The sequence below is a fragment of the Nicotiana tabacum genome, chromosome 15, assembly GCF_000715075.1.
Source record: "Nicotiana tabacum cultivar K326 chromosome 15, ASM71507v2, whole genome shotgun sequence".
Lineage (NCBI taxonomy): Eukaryota > Viridiplantae > Streptophyta > Magnoliopsida > Solanales > Solanaceae > Nicotiana > Nicotiana tabacum.
This window is the reverse complement of record NC_134094.1, coordinates 92,677,638-92,692,750: the sequence shown is the minus strand read 5'-3', so window position 1 is coordinate 92,692,750 and position 15,113 is coordinate 92,677,638. Positions and strand designations below refer to the sequence as shown.

The 15,113-nt window shown below is 38.7% G+C and overlaps 1 long non-coding RNA gene across 1 annotated transcript; it reads right to left on the bottom strand.

Annotated features, from left to right (window-relative positions):
- Positions 1-10,170: 10,170 nt before the first annotated feature.
- Positions 10,171-12,762, bottom strand: LOC107776923 (uncharacterized). The gene is made up of 3 exons (XR_001646089.2): positions 12,496-12,762; positions 11,548-11,603; positions 10,171-10,617 (listed from the first exon to the last, which is right to left on the bottom strand). It is a non-coding gene; the product is annotated as an uncharacterized LOC107776923 (long non-coding RNA).
- Between the last annotated feature and the right edge of the window lie 2,351 nt (positions 12,763-15,113).

Sequence of the window (15,113 nt, the reverse complement as noted above, 5' to 3'; positions counted from 1 at the left end):
CGCAGAACCACTTTGCAGACCACATAATGGTCGCAAAATGAATTAGAGGCGGGGCAAGATTGGAGGAAGTTTGTGGTACATTATGCGACCACAGACCAGTTTTGCGGTCTTTATGCGATTGTAGAACAGGTTTGCAGGCTGCATAATCACCGCAAATCCAACTAGGCGACCCCCATTTTTGGAGCTTCAGTTATGCGGTCGATTGCGGTCCGCAAACGTGTTAACGGTCGCATATGCGACCATAGTTCTACGTCGGGCGGCAATTTCTTTCTAATTTTTGGCCCGACCTTATTTCGATATATTGAAGCAAAGGGGCTCTTTTGGAGCAAAAATCCGATATCTTAGAGAGTGGTTAGAGCATCTTAGAGAGAGAAAGCAAAGACCTAGTCAATTGTTCATCAATTCCTGTTCAAGGCTTGACGATTTGACAAGGATCTTGCTAGGGCTTCAAAGAGGTAAGAATTTCTTCCCCCAATTCTTCAATTTCGAGTTTGGGGTAAAAGATGGAGGATTAAGAGTATGATTCTTGGGTGTAAGAGTATCATTTATACATACACATCCCAATAAGGTTGTGGAAAGATTATTGAGTTCAAATGGGTAAAGATTGGGTTGAAAATGGTAGAAATCTTCATAGACTTTAATCGAAGATTTGAGGGTCGAGTTGATGTGAAAATTTGGTGAAATTTGTATGGTTGCACTCGTGGTTGGATAGGCGTTCATATTTTATAACTTTTATCGAGTTCCGAGACATGGGCCCCACGAGCAATATTTGGGTGCAATTTTGGATTTGGTTGGAAAAATTAGTATTTTCATATGGAATTAATTCATATAATTTGCGTTGACCGAATTGAATTAATTATGACTAGATTCGAGGCGTTTGGAGACCGATTCGCGAGGCAAAGGCATAGCAGAGTAAGGAATTACACGTCTTGAGGTAAGTAACATTTCTAAACATGGTTCTGAGGGTATGAATCCCCGAATTTGGTGTTATATAAATTGTTTGGAGGTGATGCACATGATAGTTGACGAGCGTGTGGACGTGCACCATAGAAATTGTGACTTGAACAAATTCTGTGAAGTTGTAAAATTAAAGAATCATGTTATTATCTGAACATTTCCCACGTGTTAGAGAAATTAAGGTGAGGCTCTTATTAAAGATCGTGTTTAGGCTATGTGCCGATATTTTGGGACTCATGGGGTCGTGTTGCTGTTAAATTAATTGTTTTAAAAATGTACATTTCACACTCCGTCATATTCATCCATTGTGAGGATATTTATTGGATCAAGCTGCGTGCCGCAGCAGGACATATTGGCTATATATATATATTATTATTATTATGGATCGGGGTTGCCCGCCTGCAGCAGGCCTTATAGGCTTTATTATTATACGGATAGGGACTGCCCACCTGCAGTAGGCCATATCGGCTTTATATTACGCTTGGGCTGAAGGAGCCCCTCCAGAGTCTGTACACACCCCCAATGAGCGTAGATGATTATATATATATTCGAGATGGACTTCCTAGGGCATGGACTTGCCTTATTTATTTATATTGTGATGAATGTTCCCTGGACATGGATTTTGTCGGTATCATTTACATGTGGGGATAAATTATTCCAGGGCTGGATTGGCCTTATACGGTATTGAGAAATAGACTGTCAGTCAATGTGAATATATATATACGGGATGGAATATCCCTGGGCTGGATTGGCCATAAACAGTACCGATTGACCGAATGATTAGTGATGAGTAGTACAGGAGGTCTTTCCACTGAGATGTCACATTCCTCATATCATGCAATATTGATCTATTTTGCTTGTACTGAGTTTGACTGTTGAACTTGAAAGCATGCCTACATTCCTGTACCACCATTATTTATACTGGACTGTACCTGCGGAGCTCGTCACTACTTTCAGCCCAGAGGTTAGTCTTGTTACTTATTGAGTTGGTTATACTCATACTACACTCTGCACCTCGTGTGCAGATCCAAGTGCTTCCGGACATGGCGACTGTTAGAACTCAGTGTGTTACCAGTTGGAGACTATCAAGGTAGCTGCTCGGCGTCCGCTGACCTTGTCTCTCTTTCCTTCAGTTATTGTACTATTCTATACTTTCAGACAGTGTTTTATCAGTCAGATTTTGTATTCATATTAGATGCTCATATACTCAGTGATACCGGATTTTAGGAGTGTTTATATCTGTATTTGTGAGTTTTCTTCCGCTGAATTTAAATATTTTGTTTTCAAACTTCAAAGATATGGTAGTTTATTAAGATTGTCGGCTTGCCTAGTATTGAGATAGGCGCCATCACGACATGTGAGATTTTGGAACGTGACATAGCCATAGGCTACGCCTATGTTTTGGCATACAAAGTTCAGTTAAGATTTAGCTAAAGGTGAGGAATTATAACAAATCAAACAAAGGTAACAAGTGATTATAAACGAGCTAAGGTAAGTCAAAGCAGATACTAAAATCACCTCATACTTGTAAGCCCAAAAATTAATGTTTTTGTTATTCTTCACTGCTATGAGAAAACAAAATTTAGTTGATGTTCATCTACTTGATCAAATAACTTAGAAAAATTCTCCTTTTTCCTTTACTCTTTCTGTCCACTATAGTGCCTTCTGCAACCAAAGCTAATACAAGAACCCATGAGAATGTTTGCTACTTTATCCTTCATTTCCTAAACTTAGATTGTTTAAAAGCTTAAGAAGTTTCATACAACTACTGATACTTAAAGCCTCACTTTTGATATCTTCATCTAAATCTCTTTATGATATATTTTATTTAGTGAAAAAAGAGCGATTTTAATCTTCCTAAGAGTGTTTTTCTACTTCAAAAATTTTAATGTGCATCAGATTCAGTTAGTATATGATCCAAGCAGTAATTGTTGTTTTTCAATAAAAGTTATGTAACGACCCAGCCGGTCGTTTTGAGAATTTAAGTCTCGTTCGGCGGCATAAGGTCTTGAGAAGCTTCGCATTATGTGTATTAACTTGCGTGCGTGGTCGAGTTCAGTTACCGGATGATTCGGAGTCAAATCGGAAGAAGGACTCTAGTTTTGGAAGCTTAAGCGGTAAAAGTTGATTGAAATTTGACTTTTGTATAAATGACTTCGGAATGGGTTTTGGATGACTTCAACAGCTTCGTATGGTAATTTTGGACTTAGGCGTACGTCCGGATTTGGATTTGGAGGTCCGTAGGGTGATTTGAAGCATTTCGGCGAAAGTTGAAAAAGTTGAAGTTTGGAAGGTGGAGAGGTTTGACCAATAGTTTACTTCGGTGATATCGGGGTCGGAATGCAAATTCAAGAGTTGGAACAGATCCGTTATGTCATTTGGGACTTGCCTTCAAAATTTGACGTCATTCCGGGTTGATTTGATAGGTTTAGGCACGAGTTTTAGAAGTTGGAAGATTTGAAAGTTTATAAGATTGATTCTTGGTGCGATTCGTAGTTTCGACGTTGTTTGATGTGATTTGAGACCTTGAGTGAGCCCGTGTTAGGTTATGGAACTTGTTGGTGTGTTTAGACGGGGTCCCTGGGCCTCGGGTGAGTTTCGGATGGGCTACGGGCCATTTCTTCAGGTTTTGAATTGCTGGTTTCTGGTGTCTGATGTCCTTCTTCGCGTAGTGTTCTGCTGGCCTGCTACATTTTCCTTCTTCGCATTCGCGTAGTATGTCTCGCGACCACGTAGCTCTGCATATCCCCTTCTTCACGTTCGCATCCTCCTTACTGCGTTCGCGTAGTAGAAACCAAGCCCTGGGCACTGGTGGTCATTTACACTTCGCGTTCGCGTGTCCCCTTACGCGTTCACGTATTTTCCTGTCCCTTGTTCTTCGCGTTCGCGTCCCCTCACTCGCGTTCATGAAGGGTCTTCTTGGCAGCCCTCATTTTTCTTCTTTACGAACGCGATCCTTCTTCCGCATTCACGATGCATAATCACCTGGGCAGCAGAATATATTTTCCAAATCGAGGGTTAGGCCATTTTTATCATATCATGACTTGTAGAGTTTGGTTTTAAGCGATTCATTATGGGTTTTTTCAAGCAAATCGATTGGATAAGTATTCTTCACCTAGAATTTATTATATTCCATGATTTTATCTTTATTTTTAGCATTTAATTTGTTTTTTGAATTGAGGAAAATGGAGGTTTTTAAAGAAAAATTTCAAAATGAAAAATCATGATTTGAGGGACGAATTGGTATCGGAAATTGATAATTTCAGTATGATTGAACTCGTATCGGAATGGGTGTTCGGGTTTTGGGAATTGTAAATTTTATAGAGATTTCTATTTCAAACATTATTAGATGTTATTTAATTATTGTTGTTATTCAGTAAATGTTAGGCTTACCTAGTCCCTAAGACTAGGTTCCATCATGATACCCAACAGAGGGAAAATTGGGTCGTGACAAGTTGGTATCAGATCTCTAGGTTCATAGATGCAACGAGTCATAAGCGAGTTTAGTAGAGTCTTGTGGATCGGTACGGAAATGTTTGTACTTATCTTTGAGAGGCTACGGAACTATTAGGACAATTTCACTCCCTTCATTCCTATCATGCGAGTTCATTGATCTAGAAGTTTGAACTTTTATCACTCCATTCTCTCACAGATGGTGAGGACACGAGCTGCAGTTACTAATGACGTTACCCCTGGAGCAGATGTTGCTAGGGGCAGAGGCAGAGGCCGGAGAGGAGCACGTGCCGCAACTAGGGCACCTACCAGAGCAGGAATTGAGGAGCCGCCAGTAGTACCAGTTGGGAGGCAGGTAACGGAGGCACCCGCTGTTACCCCCGGACTTCAGGAGACATTAGCACAGTTCCTAAGTATGTTTGGTACATTGGCTCAGGCGAGGTTGATTCCGGTTGCACCAGCTATTTCACAGACCGGGGAGGAGCTCAGACTCCTACCGCCCACACTCCAAAGCAGCGAGTCCATGTTGGTCAGGTTCCAGGTGTCATGGCGACACAGCCTGTGGTCCCAGTTCAACCCGTGGTTAGGGCAGCAGCATCTGAGGAAGAACAGCTTAGACTTGAGAGGTACAAGAAGTACCACCCTCCTACCTTCAGTGGATTGGCAACAGACGATGCCCAGGGTTTCCTGAAGGAGTGTCACCGCATTCTTTGTACTATGGGTATTGTGGAGACGAGCGGGGTTGCTTTTGTTATGTTCCAGCTCAGGGGAGTGGCTTATCAGTGGTGGCGGGAGTATGAGTTGGGTAGCCTGGCCGAGTCAGCTTCACTTACATGGGTTCAGTTTTCAAAGATGTTCCTGAGAGAGTTTGTACCTCAGTCCATTCTAGATGCATGGCACGCGGAGTTTGAGCAGTTGTGTTAGGGCACTATGTCAGTGTCAGAGTATGCCGTTTGATTCAGAGATTTGGCCAGACATGCACCTGCTTTGGTCGCTACAGTTAGAGAGCATGTCCGTATATTCATTGAGGGGCTCAGGCATGATATTCGATTCAGCATGGCTCAAGAGTTAGAGTCAGATGTTTCATTTTAGCAGGTGGTAGGGATCGCTCGCCGAGTAGAGGGCATGTTGGATCAGGAGAGAGATAACAGGCGGGGCCATGAGAGAGAGGACATGCGAGGTCAGGAGAGAGAGGATAGGGAGGCTAGGAAGCCGCATAGACTGGAGAGATCTACTGGTCCTTATTTTGGAGGCAGGGTACGGCATGGTAGAGGTTTTGTGGGTCAGCCAGTTCAGTTTGCACTTTAGGCTTCGCACGGTGTTTCAGGTACTCATGGGTCTCAGAGTACTCGTACCGCAAAGTTCCTACAGTCATGTCAGCAGAGGGGTTGCTTTGAGTGTGGAGATACCAGCCACATGGTGAGAGATTATCCCAAACTCCAGACAGATGTGTCACAGCGGGGTATTCATGCGAGTAGAGGGCGCGCAAGAGGGAAAGGCCTGGCCCGTTGATATGTTTAATATAGTAGGCTTGAGGCTGCTGCGCCAGATGATGTCATACAGGTATGCTATTGATTTGTTACCGAGAGGCACCATTAGTATTTTGTTTCAGTTCTGCTTATCGGGGTGAGTCTCCACCTATGGGTGAGTTCATGACTTAGTATTCTGTATTTGTGTTTGCCCCTGTTGGAAGATTCTGTGAGTGGTAGCCTTTGTCTATCATTTGTTTTTATCCATTATTGAGAGTTTTGAGGCTAGAAGTGAATTCTTGTTGTCCATTATGGTAGGCTTGATGTGATTCCTGAGTAATTTGGTTAAGATTGTGATTTGATACTCTACCGGAGTGAGAGTTTAGTAAGTGTTGTGATTTTATTGGCAGAATTGAGTTAGTGGAAGATTTCCATTAGTATGATGTGTATTCGACCTGTGATTCAGATTTGAGAGTGAGACCCTCGCGATTCCATGTGATTTGATATTTTTGAGACTGCATGCGTTCCGCGGTGGAAGTTATATCAGGATGAGATCTTTGTGATTTGTTCATATACTTTAATTTTTCCTTTTAAATTGATTCGTAGGATGGTACTGATAGAGAGTTGTGCCTGTCGGGCTTGTTTGATACTTCTCTTATGTGTTTCTCCTTATATGTTCAGTCATTTTCGTTCTGTGCTTCCTGAGTTTGAGCTTGCGGGGTATGTGCCCGGAGGCGTTAGTTGTGACTTGTTGATCTGGGCGTATAGTTATGAGGTCTTTGTGTTTCTTGTATCATTGTCAGCATTGTGGAAGTTTGAAACAGGGTTCTAACGGATAAGAGGCTAATTGTCGGTACTGGATTTGATTACGGGCAGCTATTGTGATCAGAATTGTTATTATGGGCCTATGTGTGATGTGTCATGTAGTGTGGTTATACTATGTGGGTGTAGGCATAAGTGGTTGCACCTAGTTGGGACTGATACCGGGTGTGGATTTAGAATCAGGTCTTTTGAAGACGAGCGGATGGTGGAAATGTTGACTCTAAGGCTTATTGATGTTAGTGGAAGGGATAAATTACAGTTAAGATGGTGTCGTCGGGCTTATGTGGATTGGGGTGACGTGGGGTCACCCGCGGGTGTATTTTGGATGTGTGCATTTAGTGATTTGACGTCTTCGAGGCGATTCTTGGCACGTTTGAGGACAAACGGTTGTTTAAGAATGGGAGGATGTAACGACCCGGCCGGTCGTTTTGAGAATTTAAGTCCCGTTTGGCGGCATAAAGTCTTGAGCAGTTTCATATTATGTGTATTGACTTACGTGCGTGGTCGAGTTCAGTTACCGGATGATTCGGAGTCAAATCGGTAAAAGGATTCTAGTTTTGGAAGTTTAAGCAGTAAGAGTTGACCAGAATTTGACTTTTGTATAAACGGCTCCGGAATGGGTTTTGGATTATTTCATCAGCCTCGTATGGCGATTTTGGACTTAGGCGTGCGTCCGGATTTGGATTTGGAGGTGCGTAGGGTGATTTGAAGCATTTCGGCGAAAGTTGGAAAAGTTGAAGTTTGGAAGGTAGAGAGGTTTGACCAATAGTTGACTTTGGTGATATCAGGGTCGGAATGCGATTCCGAGAGTTGGAACAGCTCCGTTATGTTATTTGATACTTGCCTACAAAATTTGACATTATTCCGAGTTGATTTGATAGGTTTCGGCACGAGTTTTAGAAGTTGGAAGATTTGAAAATTCATAAGTTTGATTCTTGGTGCGATTCGTAGTTTCGACGTTGTTTGATGTAATTTAAGACATCGAGCGAGTTCGTGTTAGGTTATAGAACGTGTTGGTGTCTTTATACGGGGTCCCGGGGGCCTCGGGTGAGTTTCGGATAGGCTACGGATCATTTCTTCAGGTTTTGAATTGCTAGTTTCTAGTGTCTGATGTCCTTCTTCGCGATCGCGAAGTGCCTTTCGCGTTCGCGTAGCGTTCTGCTGACCTGCCACATTTTCCTTCTTCGCGTTCGCGTAGTATGTCTCGCGATCGCGTAGCTCTGCACGTCCCCCTCTTCGCGTTCGCATCCTCTTTTCCGTGTTCACGTAGTAAAAACCAGGCTCTGTGCACTGGTGGTCATTTACACTTCGCGTTCGCGTAGTTTCCTGTCCCTTGTTCTTCGCGTTCGCGTTCCCTCACTCGCGTTCGCGAAGGGCCTTCTTGGCAGCCCTCATTTTTCTTCTTCGCGAACACGATCCTTCTTCCGCGTTCGCGATGTATAATCATCTGGGCAGCAGAATATATTTTTCAAATCGAGAGTTAGGCCATTTTTATCATATCTTGACTTGTGCAGCTCGGTTTTGAGCGATTCTTTGTGGGTTTTTTAAGAAAATCGATTGGGTAAGTGTTCTTTATCTAGAATCTATTATATTTCATGATTTTATTTTTATTTTTATCATTTAATTTGTGTTTTGAGTTGAGAAAAATGAAGGTTTTTGAAGAAAATTTTCAAAATGAAAAATCATGATTTGATGGACGAATTGGTATCGGAAATTGATAATTTTAGTATGGTTGAACTCGTATCGGAATGGGTTTTCGGGTTTAGGGAATTGTAAATTTTATAGAGATTATTATTTCAAAAATTGTTAGATGTTATTTAATTATTATTTTTATTCAGTAAATGTTAGGCTTACCTAGTCCCTAAGATTAGGTGCCATCACGATACCCAACGGAGAAAAAATTAGGTCATGACAAGTTCTCTTTTGATTATTGACTTTTATTTTCACCTCCTTTTGTGTTATGATTAATCAAACTTTCACACTTGCTTGGACTTCGTTTTATAAGTCTTTAATTGTTTGTGTACTTTTTTCCGTCAAATAACTAAGAAAAACTCTCCTTCACTCTTATGTTCCAATTATATAATATAACTTTTTTTTTAATTCAATAAAAGATACCCTCTTCCCGTCTTTACTCTTATGCATTAATTCCTTAGTATGGGTTTGTTAAGTATCATGAATCGTCTTTGGTTTCACCAAATTATTCTCTTTTCAGAACCCCCTTCAGTTTTATTTCCTAAAAACCAATGTCAAACAACTTTAATTCCACATGAAAAATTCTCACCAGTTGAATTAGAAAGCACTCTTCTACATGTAACAAATCCTCTCATAGTTAGGCTAGTATTCTCTATACCCCTAACCTTTTAGTGGTTGCTTGTGCTTTGTTTGGTTCACGAACAGCAGACAGAAGCATCACTCAACCAAAAAAACAATCCCTAGAAAGTCATGATTGTCATCAACAAGAAGATAGGTGCGTCGTGCAACAGCAACTACTACTAAATGTAAATAACAAATATATATAACTCCTTTAACTTGATTTAAGCTTAACAAATTTGAATGAGTTATTCATTCAAACAAAGGATTAAACTATAAAATCCACATCCGTATTATTTAGCAATGATAGAACTAACGGAGAAAAAGAACTGATTTTAGAAACGAGAATCTAACAACTAAAATTACAGGAAAAAAACAACTTGGTGTTTGGGAAGTATCTTGAAGCCAGCAAGAAGAAAAAGCAAGCATGGACTCTTAAAAGGTTCATTGGGACACATAAGCATGGTAGATGTCTTTGCATTAGAAGGATTTATAAAAATAAAACTTATTTTATCTTGCTACACGTGTATTTTGTTTCTCCCAAAACACACACGCAAGTATATGTGGTCGACAAGTAATATAAGATTGTAAGTCCAAATATCGTACCCACAGGGACTTGTGATTAACTATCAACTAAATTAAACCCAAACAATTAATCCATTCAAACGATTCCTAAGATGTGATTATTTAACTAAACAAATCTAGAGTAGTAAACTAAGCGATTAAAGAAAATAAGCTGGCAATATTAGAGACGAATTCAATGGGAGAAAATATTCCAGAATTATGGGTTAGCTAACAAACCCATTGAGTTTTTCACTTAAATCATCTTATTAATTTATCTGGTTTATTGATTGACATGATTAATATTGCTCGTAGCCTTCTTCCGAAGTACTACTCGCCTATTCAAGCTAACCTAACGCCTATATTCCTATGGAATTAGAATTAACAAGAACGCATTAATAATTCCCGTATAATAACCAAGCAAGGCGATTAGGTATATTCCTATCCTAACCGCAAATCCGTTTTCGATACTCAAGTTCAAGATCTCGCTCTACTCAATCTTATATATGCAATTTAGAATTCTCTCTCCCGAGTTCAATACTAGATTCGTAGATAATATTCAATTGGTGATCAAGCAATCAAATAATTAAGCGCAAGATTGAATAAATAAACCAATATGATAAAATAATAAGAACAATTTCAAATTCAAACTACAATGTTCATGTAGCACCCAAAACTCTAGAACTAAGAAACTATGAAATTAAAGGAAGAGAAGAGAAGAAAAACTAGTTAGGAATCTCCTCCAAGCGTGGTGTGTGTTCCTCCATATGAATTCTCTTTCAAAGTATATTAGATATCCTCCAAAATAGGTTTAGACTTGCTTTTATACAAGTTTGGGGGAGGGTCTCGGACCGAAATAACCTTGTCCCAAGCGAAGTAGGAGATGTTTCCCATCACCTGCACCCAGGGTAGCGTGGGGCACTAGCCCTGGCACTGAAAAAATAAACATTCTGGAAATTGGGGCCCTGGAAATCGACATTTTTAACTTTTCTCCTTTTTCGCTCTAATCTATCACATTTCGCCCCCTATTGCCTTTGGATGATTCCTACATATAAAAACACCATAAATAAGTATAAATCAATACATTTTACATTCGAAATTTACGAAACACGAGTAAAATATGAGGCGATATACATATAAATATATATACTTTAAGCCAAATATCATATTTCAATTAAATAAGAGTTTTCCTCAAGATTATGACTTGTAATTCATAAAGTGAGACACTTCAGGCTGCTAACTTAGGTTTGGCATTTTGGACATGAGATAGAATTCTAAACTTTAATTCAAAAACAACGACACAACCTATGAACATGCTACGTGAGACATAAGAAAACACAAATTAAATTAACATCTACATTACTGACTTACGGTAGGTGAACTTCACAAAAACTAACTTATTATTCCAGCTGGGAGAGTTTAATATTTAAACGACTAGATTTAAAATTGATCATTTCTTTTCTTAACAAGTAGCAAATCTTAAAAAAACATTCTCCTAGCATAGCAACTATTAAGTAACACTTTCGTGATTTAAAGTGCATAAGGCGAAACTAGAACTAACAGCAATTTAGAACAGAATCCAAGTCACAAATATATCTGGAAAAAAATTAACATAGTCGAATCAATGGAGCATTAACACGGAGATATCTCGAAAGCTAACGAACCGACTAGTTCACATCCACCTAATCCACAGTTCAAATAGAATTACTTTACACTTAAATTAACAGGATTTTGTTTAAGTATAATTTGCTATGAATAGCTTATAACAATCGAAAGTAAACATATAACATTAGGAAAAATAGAGGAATCAATCCAATCAGTTTTCCGCCAATTTCACAGCATCCAAAGATCACAAATCACAACATAGCTAACACAAAAAAAATTATCTCTACAAATCACAAACTGCCATAGTTGGACATCACAAATCACAAATCGGCTTAGGCTCAAGTGTTTGGGTATCTGGTAAGTAGAATACTTTGACGATGAAGATAAGAAAGTGAAGGAGAATGATGCCAGTAACAATCTCGAAACCTACATAAAAAGAGATGATGGAGAGTTAAACAATAACGATGTCTCAATAACTTTGTTAAGCAACAGTAAAGAAAATTAGACATTTGACTAGTTTCCTCTTTGTATGCTTAAATCTTTACCTTATAAAAAATATATGTTATGAGAAGAATGTCAAACAAATATTTTTAATAGAAGATATACTCTCCAGAAACCCGATATAGAAAAAAGTTGTAGATATGCTCAAACTGATCATCTAAAAACCTTTCCTTCAAACAGTAAAGCTAAAACCAACATATTATTTTAGTAGAATGCAACATTTTTCTATTCGAAGATTGCTAAATTTAAAAGTAGGATCACTGCTTATACAGAAATATAAGAAAATCTCTTATACCAGGATTTAGCAATATATGTCATAGAGGTTTCTAACTTGTAATTAACTGAATCTAAAATTTCAAGAAATTGCAATCCCAGTTTCTCAGCACAAAAATGTTAAGAGCTAGATATGAAGCACATCAGATGTGCTAAGTATAGTTTAAACTTTAAAGTGAATAAGCAGTTGAAAACTTTGCACATCAAATAAACGACAGGGACTATCAAGAACGGAAAAATTTCCCTAATGCATATCCGTAATCCATATCAAGCACTCACTCGGATGATTTCAACAAATCAAAAAGAAACAAAATGACAGAATCATCAAATAGATTTAACAAAATGTCTTAATATATATTTGTATTTTGAGCAGCAACGACCCAAAAAATTAGTATTGCAGCGACTTGGAATAAAACTTAGCAGCGATTGAGATGGTGCTGGCGATTATACTTCGATAATCGAAACCCTAGACCCAGCCAATAGTAATTTTTCATCAACTCCTAACCCACCCAATCGAACCTTAAAAATAGAGACAGAAACTGACCGGCGATTGTGAAGGTGTCTGCGACTGTGATAGAGCCGACGATTTTAGTTTCCGGTTGAGATATAGGGAGATAGAGATTCTTGGTGCCGATTTCAAGCATACACTGTTTGACCGATTTCAAGGGTATACTATTTGGCCAATTTAGCGTATTTCGTTGAAGGTAGCGGGAGAGAATTTAGAGGGAAAAATAAAACTGGAAGCAATACCAAAAAGAAAAATATGTTATAAAATAAAGAAAGTAAAATAAAGACAAGTATAGACAGAAACTGATATATTATTCAAACTTCAAACTTATGTACATAATGAACTGAATTCTCCTCTTTTTATAAAAGAAAGGAAGCTATTGTGTAAGCTGCTACTTCAAGCTGCTGTGTAAGCTGCTTGTAAGCTGCTGCTTCAAGCTGCTGAATAAGCTGCTGCTCTAAACTGTTGTGTCAGATATAGATAATCTTCTATCATGGGTAATATTTATTCATAACGGAGTACCGAAAGGATAAGCTTCTTCAGGAGGCTTATTTCCAATAGAGTACTAAATAGATAAATGTATTTATGGCGGAGTCTCATATGGATAAACTTCTTCAGGAAGCTTATTTACAACGGAGTACTAAATGAACATCCATAATATAATATATTCATAACACTCCCCCTTGGATGTTCATTAAAAGATAATGTGCCTCGTTAAAACCTTACTAGGAAAAACCCCGTGGGAAAAAATCCTAGTGAAGGAAAAAGAGTACACATATTTAGTAATACGCATTGCTAGCTGCCTCATTAAAAACCTTATAAGGAAAACCCTGTGGGAAAAAACCTTAATAAGGAAAAAAGAGTACATCGCGTATTTTACTCCCCCTGATAAAAACCTTATTTCAAATATTTAAGTCTCCGCATTCCAATCTTGTATACCATCTTCTCAAAAGTTGAAGTTGGTAAAGATTTGGTGAATAAATCTGCCGGATTGTCACTTGAACGGATTTGTTGCACATCAATGTCACCATTTTTCTGAAGATCGTGTGTGTAGAATAATTTTGGTGAAATGTGCTTCGTTCTATCTCCTTTTATAAATCCTCCCTTCAATTGGGCTATGCATGCAGCATTGTCTTCGTATAAAATTGTGGGTCTTTTCTCACATTCCAAACCATATTTTTCTCGAATAAAATGAATTATTGATCTCAACCATACGCATTCCCTACTTGCTTCATGAATAGCTATTATTTCAGTATGATTTGAAGAAGTAGCAACAATAGATTGTTTTTAGAGCGTCGTGATATAATAGTACCTCCACATGTAAACACGTACCATGTTTGAGATCTAGCTTTATGGGGATCAGATAAATAACCTGCATCTGCATAACCAACAAGATCTGCACTATCTTTGTTAGCATAAAACAAACCCATATCAAGAGTTCCCTTTAAATATCACAATATATGCTTAATCCCATTCCAATGTCTCCGTATAGGAGAAGAGCTATATCTTGCTAGTAAATTAACAAAAAATGCTATGTCAGGCCTTGTAGCATTAGCAAGATACATAAGTGCACCAATTGCACTGAGATAGGGTGTTTCAGGACCCAGTAGTTCCTCATCCTCTTCTGGAGGCCGGAACGGGTCCTTATTCACTTCAAGTGATCGAACAACCATTGGTGTACTCAATGGGTGAGCTTTGTCCATGTAAAAGCGTTTTAAGACCCTTTCTGGATAGGCAGATTGATGCATAAAGATCCCATTTGCTAAATATTCAATTTGCAGACCAAGACAAAGTTTTGTCTTTCCAAGATCTTTCATCTCAAATTCTTTCTTAAGATATTCAATTGCCTTTTGGAGCTCTTCTGGAGTTCCAACAAGATTTATGTCATCAACATAAACAGCAAGTATAACAAATTCTAATGCCATTTTCTTTATAAAAATACATGGACAAATAACATCATTTATGTAACCCTCTTTCAACAAATATTCACTGAGGCGATTATACCACATGCGCCCAGATTGTTTTAAACCGTACAAAAATCTTTGTAATCTGATTGAGTACATTTCCCGAGATTTTGAATATGCTTCAGGCATTTTAAATCCTTCAGGAATTTTCATGTAAATCTCATTATCAAGTGACCCGTACAGATAAGCCGTAACCACATCCATCATATGTATTTCAAGCCTTTCACGTAAGGCTAAACTGATGAGATATCGAAATGTTATAGCATCCATAACGGGTGAATATGTTTCTTCATAATCGACTCCAGGTCGTTGTGAGAATCCTTGTGCGACAAGGCGAGCCTTGTATCTTTCAACTTCATTTTGCTCATTCATTTTTCGCACAAAAACCCATTTATGACCAACTGGTTTTATACCAGCAGGTGTTTGGACTACTGGTCCAAAGACATTTCTTTTAGCAAGTGCGTTCAATTCTGATTGAATTGCCCCTTGCCATTTTGGCCAATCAGATCTTTGTTGACATTCTTCGACAGATCGGGGTTCAAAATCCTCACTATCTTGCATAATGTTAAGTGCAACATTATATGCAAAAATATTATCCACCACTATTTCAGATCGATTTAAATTAATCCCATCACCAGTAGAACTTATTAAAAGTTCTTCGCTCACTTGAGTCTCGGGTTTATTGATTTC